The sequence below is a fragment of the Mustela erminea genome, chromosome 14 (genome assembly GCF_009829155.1).
Source record: "Mustela erminea isolate mMusErm1 chromosome 14, mMusErm1.Pri, whole genome shotgun sequence".
NCBI classification, from domain to species: Eukaryota; Metazoa; Chordata; class Mammalia; order Carnivora; family Mustelidae; genus Mustela; species Mustela erminea.
Window position 1 is genome coordinate 26,009,395 of NC_045627.1, and position 17,271 is coordinate 26,026,665.

The window sequence follows — 17,271 nt, forward strand, 5'->3', positions numbered from 1 at the left end:
ACTTCTGAATGTGACAGCATGTTTTCAACACATAAACTTCTTGTTTTGTACCACACGAATTTAAGAGCTATTTTTTTCTTCTTCTCATATGTTAGAAACCTTAGGCTTCCTTTCATGTATGCTTCTTCTCTTCATATGTCTAACTGGTGAACCCAGTACATTTTTCTTTCAGGCTGAGTGTTTGCCTTGCATGGCCTTTCTTCTGTTATATCCTAGAACACATCACCCAATGGATGGATGGTCAAGAATGGAAGTACAGGCACCATTATTTATTTTTTTCCCCCAGATTACATAGTATTTTCAAGTGACCTGCCAGTAAATATATTTATGGATATTTTTTCAAAGTATAACCTTAGTCTCAACAAACTTTGTCGTATATACTTCATTAAAAGATACATGTAGTCATTAGGAGCTGATGGGAGATACTATCACATAATTCAAAAACAAAGATTGTGCAAGCTGAACATATCTTTTGTGGTCCAGCTTTTTTGCTGTTGCTGTTCAGTTTCATATTTACTTTCCCTTCTCCTTATGACTTTTATTGCTAAATGACACTAAACATTGAAAGCTTTCTCTTTCTCTTTAGTTCAGATTTCCTTCTTTTAATCTCATTTTATTAGTTACTCATCACATGGGATGGAAGTTATTTTATAGTTGTTGTGAGGACTAACTGGACTTCAGTGTATTGAGGTTCCTACAGACACTGCTCTTACTACTTTCTCATTTCTGTTGTGGTGGCAAGAAAGGGAAACCCTATGTGCTAAACAGTCGTAAGAAGACATGGTGAATTTCTAGATTTGATCCCATAACTTCTACATGCCTTCCATTCGCCAAGTGCTGTGGGATATAGTCTCAATCTTCAGTGTGTTGAGATGTTTTATATTCATTATGCTGAAGAAGAAATTACTTATTAGTGGGTTATCTACCTATTTGGTTGTTTGTGGCCATTTAAAAATCCCTGGCCTACTACATGAATAAATTGAAACTTGAATATAAATTGTATTCGTTTTCCCTATTGTCAGGTATTTTTACTTAAAGAATGACATAAACTTCATTACTATCCTAATAAAAATGTAATTTGATCAGTCTCCAAAGAAAACCTCCAAGGGAACATGAATATTAAAATGATTCCAGATAATTTTGGATGGCTTATTCTCTTGCACTACCCATGCTAGGTCCCCCCCACCCACTATCATGAGAAACTCGGAATTGATTAATTTTTTTTTTCAAAATGTGGTTACAACTATAGAGATTTTAAATAATATGGAGATAAATAGATGAGGTTAATGTTTTAGATTAGTTTCCGGTCATTGAAATACATAACCCATTCACAATGACCAACTAATCCACATTTTGATTACACATTTTGCTTTGAAAATAGAAGTATTTTAGCAGTGCATTTTGGGGGAATTTAACAAAATTTCCCCTTGGTTAAAGTTAACCTTTGGAATTGTGCCTAAGAATTGATCCCTCCAGGCCTATGTCTACAGACCTCATTTTATTTTTCTATTATTTATGAAGTGCTATGAATGTATACAGTATTGTATGATGAGCCGAACGTGCCAAAAGAGAGAGACTGAGCTCAAGGAAGGGAGAAAAAAGTCAAAAGTTTTCCTCAGAGGAATTTACAGTTCAGAATTTATTTGAGTTGCTCTTATTACTTAAACACACAGCTGCTGAATCAGTTCTTGGCTAACATCCCTGATATATGTATTCCTATATTACTTTTAAAATGGATAAATTTAGAGATGAGGTTTGTTTGATTATCATTTGTAATAAGTAAAAATAAAATGAAAATGGCAGGGGAACCTTCAGAAGGTAATTCTTTGATTTGATGTGGATACCTGCCTCTAAATGTTGTATGGAAAACAGTTGTTAATCTTTATTTGGAACCTTCTTCATACTAAACTAGTATTACTCAAGAGACCCAAGAATGTAAATGTGTATGGGGATTTGTGCCATATTTGGATGGTTATTAAACTCTAAATCTCACGGTGATATGATATACAGATAATCCCCAGACGATGCTAGTGGTTCAGTATAGGCACAGGCTTGTGTTGTATTTTACTCTCTAGACTTTTGATCCTCTTTGTTGACTATGTAAGCCAAGACACACATTTTTTCATAGCTACTGTTACCAGTCTGCCCCCCTCTTTGCCCTATCAGAATTTAGTCCTGTGCTTTATTTTTTAAGCCATCAACCCTTTATCAGAGTGGCTGTTTGGCTGCATTGGTTGGAGTCCTGGTAAGGTGCTGCCCCTCACAATGGCAGAAAGCGATCTGGATTTGGTATCACTTGGAAAAATCAGGTTCTTCTCTGGAGATTCTGGTTCAGTCGGTCTGCAGTGGGACTGGGAAGTGTATACTTGCCAAGTTCCTCTCATGGCTTTCATGGTTAAGCTGAATTGCAGAAACCAAAATTTCACCATCTGATGTGGAAATATCATGACTTAGTTACCGGGTAGACCATGTGTTCATGGCAGTGGATGATGATTACTATTGAAAAATAGGCACAAGTCCTTCAACAGCCCCTTCTCCTGGATAATGTCAATCTTGGTTTCTAAAAACTGCACTTTCATGGATTCATTAATTTTAAGTTTCTGTCATCATTGCAGTCAGTCAGCATGAGTAAGTTTAGAGTGATAACTGTTGTTCTGTGCCTGTGTGAAATATAATTTTGGGTAAAAAGCCACCTGGTAATTGTCCCTCTCTCCACCCCTTTCTCCCCTTTCTCCTCCCTTTTTACTCCTCCTCCATTCCTTTGAGCCGTAGGGAACATAGTGAAAAAATGTAATAGAAACATTTCCATTTAGTAAGCATGGCATTTTGGCAAGGAGCCTGTTTTGTCATATAAAACTCAGGGACTATAGAATTTTTTAGAATTTACAAGTATATGAAATTATTGGAAGGTTGAATTCTCATTAGAGACAGAACTGAGAATTTAAGATTCAATATAATGGACGATTAAGTAGGCAACTCTAGGATTATCCTAATGATGAAGAAAATAAAGCAATATTTAGTATTTCTTGTGTATAATGCACATTTATTTTGTGTGGAAGTAAATAAAACTCTTTCCATCTTTTAGATTCAGAGAGCTAGAATATTCTGCCTTAAATAGAAGAATCAGAGGTATATGTTCATGAAGACTGTCCTTAAGGATTAAGATGTTTAATACTTTAAAGCCTTACCAACAGAATAACTTTAGGCACTCATTAAAATTTTGAATATGCTATTCTGAATTACAGCCTGTTTTAAAGCAAATGCAGCTTCATTAAATTACAGATAGCATTTTGAACAAGTTTGACTGTTTTGCTAAATAGAAGTCCTGCCAGACCTGCCTTAACAAATAGATAAAAGTGTTTTGTAATTAGAATTTATCACACTGGTATGATTATGCTGCATGTGATACTAGATGAGATTGTTCTCTTAAATACAGTAAATATTTTTCTTACAGTCTTCTTTTTGCCCTTAATTTGCTCATCAGTCTCCTTCTTAAACTGGCAAGGTTGTAAATGTGAGTGAAAATTGTTTAAAGTTTTTATGCCAAATTCCAAATAAATGTGGTCAGCATTGATGAAGCTTTATTGGCTTTTGTTCTGGGAAAGAGTTGTCTTACAGAATTTAAGTGATAGAAACTGTTCTCTGCAAGTGTTTCTTTTATGACAATTCAAGATGTCCCGGAATGATCAGGAATGAAAGTTGTGGCTGAATTGCTTGATGTATCCTGGTTTGGAGGGAGTTGGGCACCAAGTTTGGCTATTTTCTCCCTCCTGAAATAAGGAAAAGGATCATTAAAATGAGGTTTTATTATTTTTGGTTGCATTCCATCAGAACAAGTGGTATCTAATAGGAAATCTTAGCTTGAGAAAAACTGTAAGCTGTTCACTTTATTTTTTTTTTAGAGGAAAATGTTTTGTCAAGTGTGCTTACAGTTTCGTTGGGTATCCATGTTGAACTGGTTGAGGCCTTTAACACACACAGTGTTGTTCAAAGGGCAGAGGGCAGAGAAGAGGCATGGTGGCATGGTAAGCTGTGTTACAGTGTTTCCGGTGGTGAGTTGTGACCTATTAGTGTCTCAAAAATTATTTCAGTGGTCATAACGAGTATGTAAAAAATACAACTAGATTAGAAAAGAAAAACATTAGAGTGTAAATGAGTATTGTTTAATGTCATATGTCAGTATTTACATGGATATATAAACATATAAATATGATTAGATCATGGTGTGAAATGAGTGACAAAGACAGGTTGGAGAACACTCTTTTAGGCCATCAGTTCCCCAAAGAGTAAAGAGTACACGCATTTGGTTCATCCCTCTGTCCTTAGCACTGTAAGCAGTTCATAGTTGGCACCGAGTAAATATCTGCAGATTTTCCAGTACCTCAGCTCAACTCAGTCATGGTTCTAGTGAAACCACTGATACAGATGGAGATGGCAACCACTAAGGTGTGATGTGTAGCAGAGAGATTTAAAATCATGGCATTCACAAAGGAGTGGCATTTACTATTATGAAAAATACTAATGATGCCTTTCCTGGAGACCTTTTAAGTGAATGGATGTAAGACATGATTTGTGACTGACACCAATGTGGCTAAAGTTCCTTTCAGTGGTTCTGAGTAGTGGAAGGAAACACAAGGGAAATGACCTCATCTTTGTCGTTCATGGGACGCCTGAATGAGCGAAGCTCTCTGCCTTCTCTGGTAAGCTTGTAAGGGAAACTTCACAAGATGCAGCCTCTTCCAGCTACGGTTGTTGTGGCTGCTTTAATTAGTGTTTGGTTACATAATTGACCGATCGCCAATATTACTGAATACCACTGTTTGTTGAGACCCAGCTGGGGCCACACACCATGCTAAATATATTACATACATAATCTTACTTAATGATCAGAGCAACCTATGAGTTGTGTGGTGATATTTTCAGTTTATAGGTTAAGCAAACAAAGCCACCTGAAGTAGAATAACTTGCCCAGGGTTTTACATTTAGTAATAGTAAACCCCAGACAAGCTCGGGTCTCTTTTCAGAGCCCCAGATCCCCCTGGGTGAGATAGTACCTTTCTGAACCCCTTCCCTTATTCCAGGGTGTTCTCAGACGAGCGTCCCTTCAGTGGCCATAGCCTACATACAGCTGATTACAGTCATTACTGATAATAATCAGTATTATAATGCCTCAGTCCTTGGGAATTACACTGATTTGAAAGTAGGCTAAATTTAGCGTATCCTTACTCTCATAGATAACACCTCCTTTTTCAGGGGGAGTTAGATTTAAGAGTTAAGAAAAACATGAAACTGTAACTGTATACATATTTTAAAAATGCCTTCTGGATTTTAACTTTGTATTTCATATCTTCATGTACTGTTTCCTTAGGAAGAGACCTTTTGATTTGTCATTAGACTAAACAACTTCTAAGATGGATTTAGAAGGAAAATAATCTCAGAATGTGTTTGCTTGCTTTTCTGCTTTTCAGTCTTTGAAAGTGGTTTTCTTTGAGCCGCTCAGGAGCCATTGTCTTACTGTTGGGGAGAAAGATTTTGCATTTAACATATTTGTATATATTGTTAATGTGACTGACCATCAGTTGATAAATGCTAATTGGGAACCAAGAGTAGGCATTCAGCCAAAGACTTGATAACTTGTCTGCAGTGTACTAGTAGTTACTCTGGTTAGAGAGAACATGGTCTAAGTAAGATTTCTTAGAGGAGGTTGGAGACCTGGGATATTTCTAGTTCCTAAAGTTCTCAGTATAGTTAATAAAAAGCTTATAAAATCAGTGTGTCTTTTAGATATATGACTGGTCAGTACATCTCTTTCTACATGAATGACTTCATTTATAGATAGTGCCAAACATGCAAATGCAAATTTGAGAACCTTTCTGAATACCATGTGTACTCTCACACACACAGACACAGATGCATACACACAGTCCTACCAGTGAGGTAATTTATGCTATGTTTGTTTATGCTAGTGATGCATTAGCACAACTAAGGACCTGAGCCTACTTTGATTTCTTGATCTCTGGCTGGTTCCCCTCTCTTCCCTTCTGAAGCCCCGAAGGGTTGACTTACTTGTTCATCTAATAATTGCTGCAGGCTAGCTGCTCCTTCCAGTCTCTCCCCTTTCTCCTCTACCAGGGCCACAGAAGAAGAGGGTTTTAGTTGTTCAGTTGTCCGCTAAGCCTGAAATAAGTAATAAACATATCTATCTGTTTTTTTTTTTAAGATTTTCAATTAACTTAATTAGGAAGCAAATTCAGAGTGAGGTGGAAGGGTGAGAAAATGAATGGAAAAAGTGAAAGCATCAAGAGAGTGAGAAGACACACCAGAGACGGGGAGAGAATATTTGCACAGGCCGGATCTGATAAAGATCTGAATAAAAATAAAATAAAGATAAAATAAAAATAAAAATAAAGATCAGAATAGACAAAGAATTCTTAAAACTCAGCAATAAGGAAATGAACAACCCAATTAAAAAATGGCCAAAAGACCTGAACAGACACCATACCAAAGATGTCCAGATGACAGATAAGCATATAGGAAGATACTCAACATCATATGTTTTTAGGGAATTACAAATTAAAACAATGTGATACTGTTGTGCAGGTTATCAGAATGGCCTAAATCCAAAACACTGACAATATCCCATGCTGGGGAAGATGTGGAACAGCAGGAACTCTCATTCGCTGCTGGTGGGAATGCAAAATTGGAAGACAGGCAGTTTCTTACAAAACCAAACATATCCTTACTTTACAACCCAGCAGTCTCACTCCTTGATATTTCTCTAAATGAGTTGAAAACTTATGTTCACACAAAAATGTATGCACAGATATTTATAGCAGCTTTATTCATCATCACCAAACTTGAAAGCAGCCATGATGTCCTTCAGTGGGTGAATGGATAAATAAACGGTGGTCCATCCAGACTAAAGAATATTACTTAGCACTGAAAAGATGAACTATCAAGCCATTAAGAGACATGGAGAAACCTTAAATGCATATTACTAAATGAAAGAAGCCAGTGCTCATACTGTAGGATTCCAACTATGTGAGATTCTGGACAAGGCAAAACTATGGAGACAGTAAAAAGGTTAGTGGTGGGTGATCATTAGGGGTTTGGGGGAAAGGAAGGATAAATAACAGGCAGAGCATAGAGGATTTTTTAGGCCAGCGAAATTATTCTGTGTGATCTAAAATGGTACATATATGTCACTATATATTTGTGAAAACCCTTAGAATGGTTTTGATGTTGATGTGATGTTGATGGTGGGAAAGGCAGTCCCTGGGGAGGAGCATAGATGTAAACTCTCTGTACTTTCTACTGAGCTCTGCTCTGAACCTGAAACTGTTCTAAAAATTAAAGTATATTTTAACAAAAAATAGACCTAGATCCAGGACACAACACTTTATTATTTATTTATTTAAGGTTTTATTTATTTATTTGATGGAGAGAGGCACAGTGAGAGAGGGGACACACACAGGGAAAGTGGGAGAGGGAGAAGCAGGTTTCTCTTTGTGCAGGGAACCTGATGTGGGGCTCAATCCCGGGACCCTTTGGCTCATGACCTGAGCTGAAGGCAGACACTCAACCACTGAGTCACCCAGGTGCCCTGGCACAACATTTTGATCAGCATTTTAAAGTGTATTACATGAAAAGATAGTGGTATATGATCCCTAATAACTGCTTAATGTGTAAATTTAAAAGGAGCATGAAATCTCTAAAGAACCAATAAAAGGTTTTGTGAAATTAAGAATGAAAGAAAGATGGTTCAACAGTGAATCACACTCTTGTTATTCCCCCAAAGGTGGCTGGAACCAAGACTGATCTTCTGTCACTTGCCTGCCTGTGACCACGGCCTTTCTTTTCGGGAGAGCTCCCTTTCTCTGTCTTCTAGTTTCCTGGACGATGTTTTTAAATCCTTCTCCTTTAGTGAAGAAAGTGCCATCCCAGGGTTCCTTCCACTGATAGTTCTTTCCTCTGTTAAATGCTGTGAGGAGGAAGGATGAAATACTTTCTATTTAGCTACCTTACAATAGGATTGTGGGAGGTATGCTACCTGTGTTATCTCTTAATCCTCGTACTAACCCACATGAAGGACTATTATCATATACTTTATACACATTAGTCATGTGGAGAGGTAATACAGCTTCTTCAAGGCCACAGAGTCTGAAGTGATGGAATTAGAATATAAGCTTTGATTTCAAAGATCAAAGTATTTGGGCACCTGGGTGGTGTAGTTGGTTAAGTGGGTAAACATCTGACTCTTGGTTTCAGCTCAGGTTATAACATCAGGGTCCTGAGATTGAGCGCTGTGTTGGCCCTCTCCCTCCGTCCCTCCCCTCTCCAAAAATATATAAATAAATCTTAAAAAAAAAAAAATTAAGGTATTTTCCTCCGGTCTCTAAGCATGCAGATAGGTGCTAAATGAGAAGTGTTTAGTCACCAAAGGAATGGATATTCACTAACACATTCACTTAAGAAAACTCAGAGTATTTTTCTTAATTATCTTTAAGAAGAAAGGCAATCCCCTAACTCCTTATCCACATTTAGAAGCTTACTGAATGATGCATCCAGTAAGCTTCTTTTTTAATACATCTTTTTAAAACTTTCAACCTGGATTTAATCATCTTTTGTGCTTTTTCGCAGTATATGTCTTTCCTCTTCTCCTCTTTTGAAACCCATTAACGTTTTACTGGAATTTATGTTCTTTTATCTGGAGTAGTGGTTATTAACCTAACATAATTTTTTAAAAGATTTTATTTGTTTGAGAGAGGGAGAGCAGGAGCAGAGGGGAAAGGCAAAGGGAGAGGGAGCAGCAGACTCCCTGCTGAGCAGGGAGCCATCCCAGCACCCTGAGATCATGACCTGAGCTGAAGGCAGACACTTAACCAATGGAGCCACCCAGGCATCCCAGCATAGTTTTTGGTTTTGCTTTTGTTTTTTAAAAAATATTTATTTAAAACAGAGAGAGAGCATGGGCGAGGGGCAGAGGGAGAGGAAGACAGAGAATCTCAAGCTGACCCTGCTGAGTGCAGAGCCTGTGCGGGGCATAATCTCACAACCCTGAGATCATGATCTGAGCTGAAATCAAGAGTTGGATGCTTAGCTAACTGAGCCACCCAAGCGCCCCAACCTAGCATAGTTTTATCCAGGATACGTTTAGCAAGGTCTAGGGATATTTCTGGTGTCACAGCTGGAAGATGGTGCTGTTGGCATCTGGTAGGCAGAGCCAGGGCTGGCCGTCCTACAGTGCATCAGACGGCCCTCACAACCACAGTCGTCTGGTGCAGAGTGTGAGGTGTGACGCCGAGGAGCTCCAAGCTGGAAGAGCAGGTGTGATGACAGGACACGGCCGTGTGCATAGCGCTGGATTCTCACTGGAACATTGCATGAAGCACAGTGTGTAACCGGCTCCCTTTCCCAGGATTAGAGGTGGGATAGGGACCCCTGAAGGGAGAATTGATGTGCGTAACATAAGTGAATGGACAGAATTCCAGTGAGAGATAAACATGATAGGATGGCACCTGGCCATCAGTTTTTAATTATATAGTTTGTACATCCTTAACTGCTTGCTTGTTTTCTGTGAGTGTTTCAGACAATGTCTGTGACTCGTTTGCCTTGTGACTCCTTTGCTGGGAGATGGACCAGCTCCCCTCCAGTTCCTGCAGCCTATGTCTTTCATTCCTCTTTTCTAGAATGTGTAGTTGTCATAACTGTGGTAGCTTCTGAGGTTTGTGAACGTATTTGAACACCATGATGATGTAGTTGCAAACAGCTAACCATGCTCAGGCATTTTTCACTGACTATAAAGAAAATAACTTAAATCATAATGGTATCTTCATTTCTTCAAATGGCCTTTTTGTGCCATTAAAGCATGGTTTGAGGCTTATTATACAAACGTACTAACAGACATTTTTATCAAAAGATATTAGATTTCAAGAATGAGGAGTTACATTCTTTTTATATCTTGTTGCCAGAAATTACCTTTTTTTTTTTAAGATTTTTATTTATTTGAGAGAGTGAGAGCAAGAGAGATTACAGAGGGAGAAAGAGAAGCAGATGCACCACTGAGCATGGAGCCTGACGTGGGGGTCAGTCCTAGGACCCCGAGATCATGACCCAAGTCAAAGGCAGACTAAGCCCCCAGAAATCACTCTTGAAACAAAATAAGTCCTAGCTGAAATAAAAATGAAATGAGAGCACAGCATATGTATGGTTTTTGTCTTGTGATTAGTGACTTATTATAATTACTTTATGAAAATGTATTCATTTTATACACATACACATTTCTGCTATTGGATTTTTCCTTTTAAAAAGTAGTAAGAGAACACCTTCCATATAAAGCATGTAGGTAATGTAAGAAATGCCATTGTGTGTGTTTGGGTAAAGATACATCAGTAATATATGTCGACAGATCTGTTTTGATGGACATTGGGTTATGTTTTCTCTTTTTCCTACAGTGAGTGTCAAATGTATTCGTCTACTTGTTTAAGCTTTTCTATTACAAGAATTCTTAAGCCACAGCTAATGAGCAACTTTAATATTTTTTATGGTTGCCACCTTCTCTTCCCAAGTTACTGTTGAACTCCTACCAGTCAGGGAATGGATTCAGGAAAGGATGATTCTTCCTCCCATCTTTGTCAACATTGTGTTTTCCCATCCTCAGCCATAATATAAGTGTAAAATATGGTGTTTCATGCATATCCTTAATTAATAGGAAAACTAAGCATTTTTCTCCTGTTTATGAAACTTTTTGTATTTCTCTGTGGACTATTTTTCTTAACCTTTTGTTGATTTGTTTGTATCCTTTCCCTGTTTTAGTTAGTTGTTCATCTTTTTTCCTAACAAAATAAATTGTTTTTTTCCTTCTCTGAAGTTTAAATTATTAGCAGTTCTCTCTAGCTGTATTTTCCAAACCCCTCATTTCTCACCATTAATATTATTTATTTATAAGTAATTTGTGGATTATTTCAATTCCAAACTAAAAAGAAGTGAATTGACCTTAAAGAGTGATTGTGTATTGATTTTTGAAGGTCTGTAGGAAACTGTGCATTAACTTTTAAGGCATTGGATTTAAAAAGTTAACTATTTAAATTTAGATCTTCAATATTAACAGTATAGAAATTTTATATGCACATAGACACATATATGTGTATGTATGTGTGTATGTTTATGTGGCAAGGGATGAGAAATACTTAAGAACTCAGTGACTCTTATATAGTGTTATATGTTTGGCTTTATTTCCATGATTTGGGCTTTCATTTTGGTATATTAGTAGGAAAAGCTCCTGAGAATTTTTCCAGTCTCTCATAGTCAAGGGAAGGACACTTAAATACATTATTTAGATTGACTTGCATTCTGTTTCTACACTGTCTCCATTTCTAGAGTGGGATCCTTAAATAAGCGTATTTACGATTTGGAATAATTTACCTCCTTTTCAACACTCAGCTTACTTAAGAGAACAAAAGAACTTACTTTAGTGTTACTGTATTTCAGAGGTACCCTTTTCCTTTCTTTATGTGATCCAAGCTCTTCCTCAAATCTGACACAGCACCAGGGAGTCCTGATTTATTTCACTTAGCTTGGAGAGGTACATGTGAATTTAGGAACATGAAGGAGAAGAAAGGAAAGAGGACTGTTCAGCCACCACAGATAAACATATTTGAAATCAAGCAGTATGTCCTTATTTCCTTTGCTTTCACCATCAAATGCATAAATTCTAATCTAACCCTCTGGGGTTTTCTCCTTAGGTGAGTGCCTAATAAATTTTTACATCATAGGTTATATAATATTCTCTCTTTCCACACCTGAAAAATGTAGTATCTACATAGTCTAGGTTGAAAATTCATTAAATTCATTGCAAAATATTTTTTAGTTTTGAGTAAAGTTTGTTTCATCCACATTGAGTTATGTTCTGTTCCCCAAGCCCTATGCCGTCTCACCCCTTTGTCTATGGTGTGTCTGCTGCAGAAGGACGTCTTCCAACCTTCTTTTTCCAGGTGGTCACGCCTGGTCATTCTCTTACATCCATTGTAGATGACACGTCTTCCTGGAAAACTTCACTCACCCTCCAGATGGAGTTCAGCACTCTGTTCTGTGCACTAACTCAGTAGCTTATCCATACTTAGGTTTTGGCACTTTTCATGGTTGTGTTGTGTCATCATAGACATTTGCCTTTCCTTCTGGACTGTGAGCTCATGGACCTGTGTCCAAGGCCAAGATGTCTTACTCCCTTCTGTGTGTGTGGTACCTGCCAGGAAAGTGGAGTTAAAAATTATAACTTAAAGTTTACATTACCATTTAAGTTTAGAATAAATTTGAAATCACTTCAACAATGATTTAAATCTTACTGGTATCTTTTGAATAACTTTTGAGAAAGTGAAAAATGGCTCTGGCAGCTAAGCCACAGTATTCCCAATTGAACATAAATACCTCTCATGGAATATAAATAATCACACAAGACTCCTCCTTGAGTATGTATGAAGCAAGGCAGAGACAAGAATATGGTGCAACCACAGAAGTAATTCTCTTGTGACTGATGTGAGTGATTGTTGCTGCTTTACCAATGAGGACTCCAACTCAGCGTTAGTCCTCTGCCTTCTAGATTAAATTTGCCAGGATAATGAATTGCCCTCATGTTCTGACAGCTTCCATTCCAAATCTGGCCTCTACTTTCCTAGGCCCTCTGGGGAGGGCCCAAGTTATCATAAGTGTCTTATAATTTCCTCTTAGAATGTTCCAGTTCCTTTAGTGAACTCTTCCTCTTGCTACAGCTAAAGAAAGCTTGTTTTATTTACTACCAATGTGTTCCTGGTGGTATTTGGCTTGTGGGCACTCTTCGAGGGTTGGAGGAACTTAAGAAAGAAGCATGGACCTCAGTTTCTGCCCCTTGGATACTTGGAGTTTGACCAGGGCTTTCTGCCCCACTCACTTTAAACACTTTTTTTCTAATGGCATTGTTTGCCATCAGGACTAGAGTAGTTCAGTGGGGGAGAAGGAGAGTACAAGCCACAGCCAAAGAAACTCTTTAGGAGTTGGTAGTTCCTAGTGTGAGTCTCCAAAGGATGGGTATGGCTGGGGCATTTTGTATAGGAAAGGCTAAAGTTGGGAATGATCATTATTTGCTGGAGGAAGGAAACAGGCTGTTTGACAAAAGGGAGAGTTGGAAGAGTTGGTGACCAGTAAGATTGGACCAGTGGGGCAGGTCATTGAGGACAAGGACCTCATGAGAACTCATCCATGGTGTGGACAGTGGGTGGTCACAGGAGATGACTGATGGCTATTGTAGGAATGGGATAAAGACTGGAAGATGAATGTGGTAGATCATATTTGATGACAGTGGGATTAAGGAGTCTTCTTAAAACGTAAATCAGCAGAACATGGTGGTTTGATGAAAGCAAGGAGTTGGCTGCTGTAGCAGATGCTGTTGATGTGCTTTTAGCCCACCCCTGAGTTACCCTGTGGTGGGCATTTCCCATTCCCACTGACACCTCCCACGTTAAGTGCTAGATGTCTGAGCTCCTCTACAAGAATACTTGTGGAGCACTGTGAGGGCTTACTCTTCTGGTCCAGAGCAGCCTAGACATGCTGGTGTTGGTACTGGTGCCAGTGCAAGCAAGTGAACTCTCCCAGGGGCAGCCTTCAGCCAGTGAAGAACTAGAATCAGAAAACATATGTCTGTTTTCCCCTTCCATCTGTGGGACAGTTCACGTCTCCTCAGAATACCCCAGGGGGAGTGAGTCCCAGCAGTGACTGCTCTGTCCCACTCCCTTCACCGGCTTTCCTCTCTTTTCAGTAGTATTTTCCTTACTCCCCAACTGGCGCTCCCTGGGATCACCTCCTGAATAAACTATCTCAGGTAATACACACTAACCCAAGTCCTTGTCTCAGTGACTTTTGCAGGGAAGCCCAAACTAAGATCAGTTTCTTGGATGATTGGGATAATCATTATGCTATGACAAACAGAGTTGGTATACTTCCATTGTTAATTAATGACACTGTTGTTTGGTGAAAATCTGACTGTAGTCATCCCAAGTGTATTTTATATGTCAGTGCAGAAATATGGCAAAAATGATTTAGAGTTCACGGCTCATTTTGAGAAAAAAATAATGCTCCAGACCATCTGTAGAAGTATTAAAATCCTCCCAAGTGGAGCATAGGTACTGGAAGCAGTTTCCAGGCACATCAGATTGTTGTCAACAAAAAGAAAAATATATACCAAGGGAAGAAGCAAGAAGAGAGAAAAGTCTAAGAACCCATGGTTTTGGCAGGTTAAGGAAAGAATGTCAGTGGGCGAGCAGGGCAGGAGCCCTGAGATCCCTCACCTGGGTATGATCCATGTGGTTTGGGGATCCCAGACCCTTGGCAGCTACACTGTGATTCCTGCCTGGTTAGGGAGCACTGATTATTGATCACAGGGGAAAGGACCCAGACATGGGATCATTTCTGTCCACTTGTTGTACTCTCCCGAAACTCATGGTTGGTGAATTGAGCCAAGTTAGGAAAAATATTTCCGTTACTAACAATATAGTTGTTAAGTGTGCTCTATGGGGATTCTGAAATATTTACTTGACAGTAATAAGCATTAGGATTTCATTCTTTTCCTATTTTTCTTCATGATCACATTAGCATCCAAATATTTTAAAAGTCAGCACTTGATACAATTTTATAGGTAAATGGCACAAAAACTGCTTAGAACTAAAGGAAGCCATGTATCCATCTGGTTTCCATGAATAGTCATACCTGCGTTCTTCAGAGTTTGGAACTGATGCCTGATGGATAAGATGCCCACAAAGGGGAGGTCCTGTCCATTTCATTCTCTGAGAAAGGAATCCTTGGCTTTCCTGATTCTCATGTTCTATGTGAAACTTTATTCTAGACAGGAAGGCATAGCGTTTTTTTTTTTTTCTCCTATAATCTATTAGAGACTTAATTTTATTGAAACAAGTTTAAATCATGGTCACATTTGTGACCTTTGAGAGAAGCAACAGAATCCTGAAAGGAACAGGCAGCAACTAATATTTAGGGGAGCCTATCTGTGAAAGAAAATGTTAATAGGTGGAGTGGTTGCTTGACACAATCATGGAATGAGTTTGCGGTTTCATTTTTTTTTTTTCTTTTCCGTAAGAATAATCACTTGAGTGGATAAGGCTGAGAACACACAGAGTTGAAACTGACACTAGAGAAAATAGGGCAGAGCTAAGGATAGAGCTACATCTTGCAGGGGTAGGGCCAGGCTTCAGTAGGTCTTGGGGCTGGGTTAATTATAGCCTTGTCCTATTGACCTCACTTTGTGAGTCCTTCCACTGACACCGGGCTCATTTGAACAAAATAACCCATTTCAATTACTGGTTTTTATGGTCCCCAATAGACACTACCAGATAGGGTCATGGATTTAAAGACTGAGGTCAAAAAAAAAAAAAAAAAGACTGAGGTCACTGATTCAGCCAGGAACATGTTCGGTCAACTTCTTGTCTGATACAGCATGTTCTCAATAAAATATTTATTAAACTGGCTTGAATGTATATTCCTGAGTTTCAGAAGGAAGAGAAAAGAGTAATGATTATGGTAGATTTAAGGTAAAAAGGAGAAAATTGAGTATAACTTTATTTTTATTAGTCTTTGGTAAGGGGGTGACTTAGAGGCTTGAAGAAACTATAGGGAAGGTTTAGGGCAGCTTCTTACAGAAAATGCAGTAGAGATGAATAAAAAACCTACCAAACCAAATTAGTATCCAGCTAAGGCTGCAAAATGTAATTTTGTAGTCAGATTTCTTAGGACAGTTATGTTTTTTTCCAGTTCTTTGACTGCTCAGCAGTGGAAAACACAGGGGACCTGTGGTGGAAGATGGTAATATGGAGAGGGCAAAAAGCTGGAGTGCATTTTAGGATGTGTGATGAGAAGGAGAAATGGATGACCTTGGAATGTGATGGTGCATGGAAATTTGAAGCCAGCAAGAAAGTTGGAAAGAGGCAGGGAACTGGCAATCATAATAACCTAGAGAACTTATAGGGTTGAGGGTATTCAAGAGTTGTATTTGTAGGAGTTTGCAGCTACAGAAGTAGCTGTCAAGTTACAAGTCTTAAAAGTGGAATAGTCGGGATTATAATGCGGTCCATTTCATGGCTGGGCTTGTGGGCTACTAATGTATAACCAGTTTTACAATTTAGTAATTTTCAGCACCTTTAAGATGGCTTAACAAAATTAAATTGGATTCTTTAAACAAACAATAAGAAACTTGTCAATGAGTCAAAACCAAGTAGGATGGAAAAGTTATTGTCAGTATGACTCTAGTTTACTAAATTTGATGTGATTTTTAAAGCTGATTAGCCAAGCTACTATTTCTTTAGTAACTGCCTTTCATATATGGAAGAATGACTTATGTAACAACGAGCTTAGTGCTTTTGCTAGCCAGTTTTAAAATGTTACATGTGCAAACACCTCATAACTTATGCATGTTTTCCAGTGAGAATTACATCATAGGTCGAAAGAAAATAAATGCATCCATGGTTCTTAAATGTTACATAATCTAGGAACTTCGTAGCTTCCTACTTACATAATCTGAAGTCATTCTATAATCTCATGACTCCTTACAAGGGGAAAAAAGTTATATTTCATATAGAAATTCAATAAAATGATTGGATAAAGAACAGGGTGCGTGTGTGTGTGTGTATGAGTGTGTATGTGTGTAATTTTGCAAATACACAAATACTTAAGTAATAGTTAGAATTGCTCTGACATCTCTCTGAGGTGCTTCTCTTACAGTGAACATGTAGGTCTCCTTTCATTTCCAGAACATCAAAAGCTGTGACCTGTGCCAGCCCAAAGCTAGGCACAGGATTCCTTGTGGCCACAGGGAATGTACTCCTCCCTATCAAGCTTTCCTTCTATTCCTGGTCTTAGACTCTGCCTGAGTGGCCTTTTATTCTCATCCTCTGAATCGGTTGCTTGAAGAGGCAGAGTCTGTTGTTAGCTTTCAAAATGTGTAGGGTTTGGTTTTCAGACCGGCAGTCCCCAGAAAATGTCTGTCCTTACCCCTGGCTGCCTCTGTTCCAATGAGGCAGACAGGGTACATTCAAGTTTTTGATTCTTCTTGTGTGTCCGGTTACTCATCATGGGATCCAACCTCCCTTATTGGGAAAGAAGTTCAAGAGATGAGGGCAGATCAGAGTCTCCGAGGATCTTGTTGCCAGATCTGACTGACTCTTCCTTTACTGCCTAACGTCTCATTTGAACTCAGACACCTATCTGAGTAGTGTAAGCTGACATACACTAATT

General features: G+C 38.5%; 1 protein-coding gene across 3 annotated transcripts in view; it reads left to right on the forward strand.

Annotated features, from left to right (window-relative positions):
* BICC1 (BicC family RNA binding protein 1) overlaps positions 1-17,271 on the forward strand; it is a 257,535-nt gene that overhangs the window by 147,549 nt on the left and 92,715 nt on the right. The gene's annotated exons all lie outside the window — the stretch shown is intronic.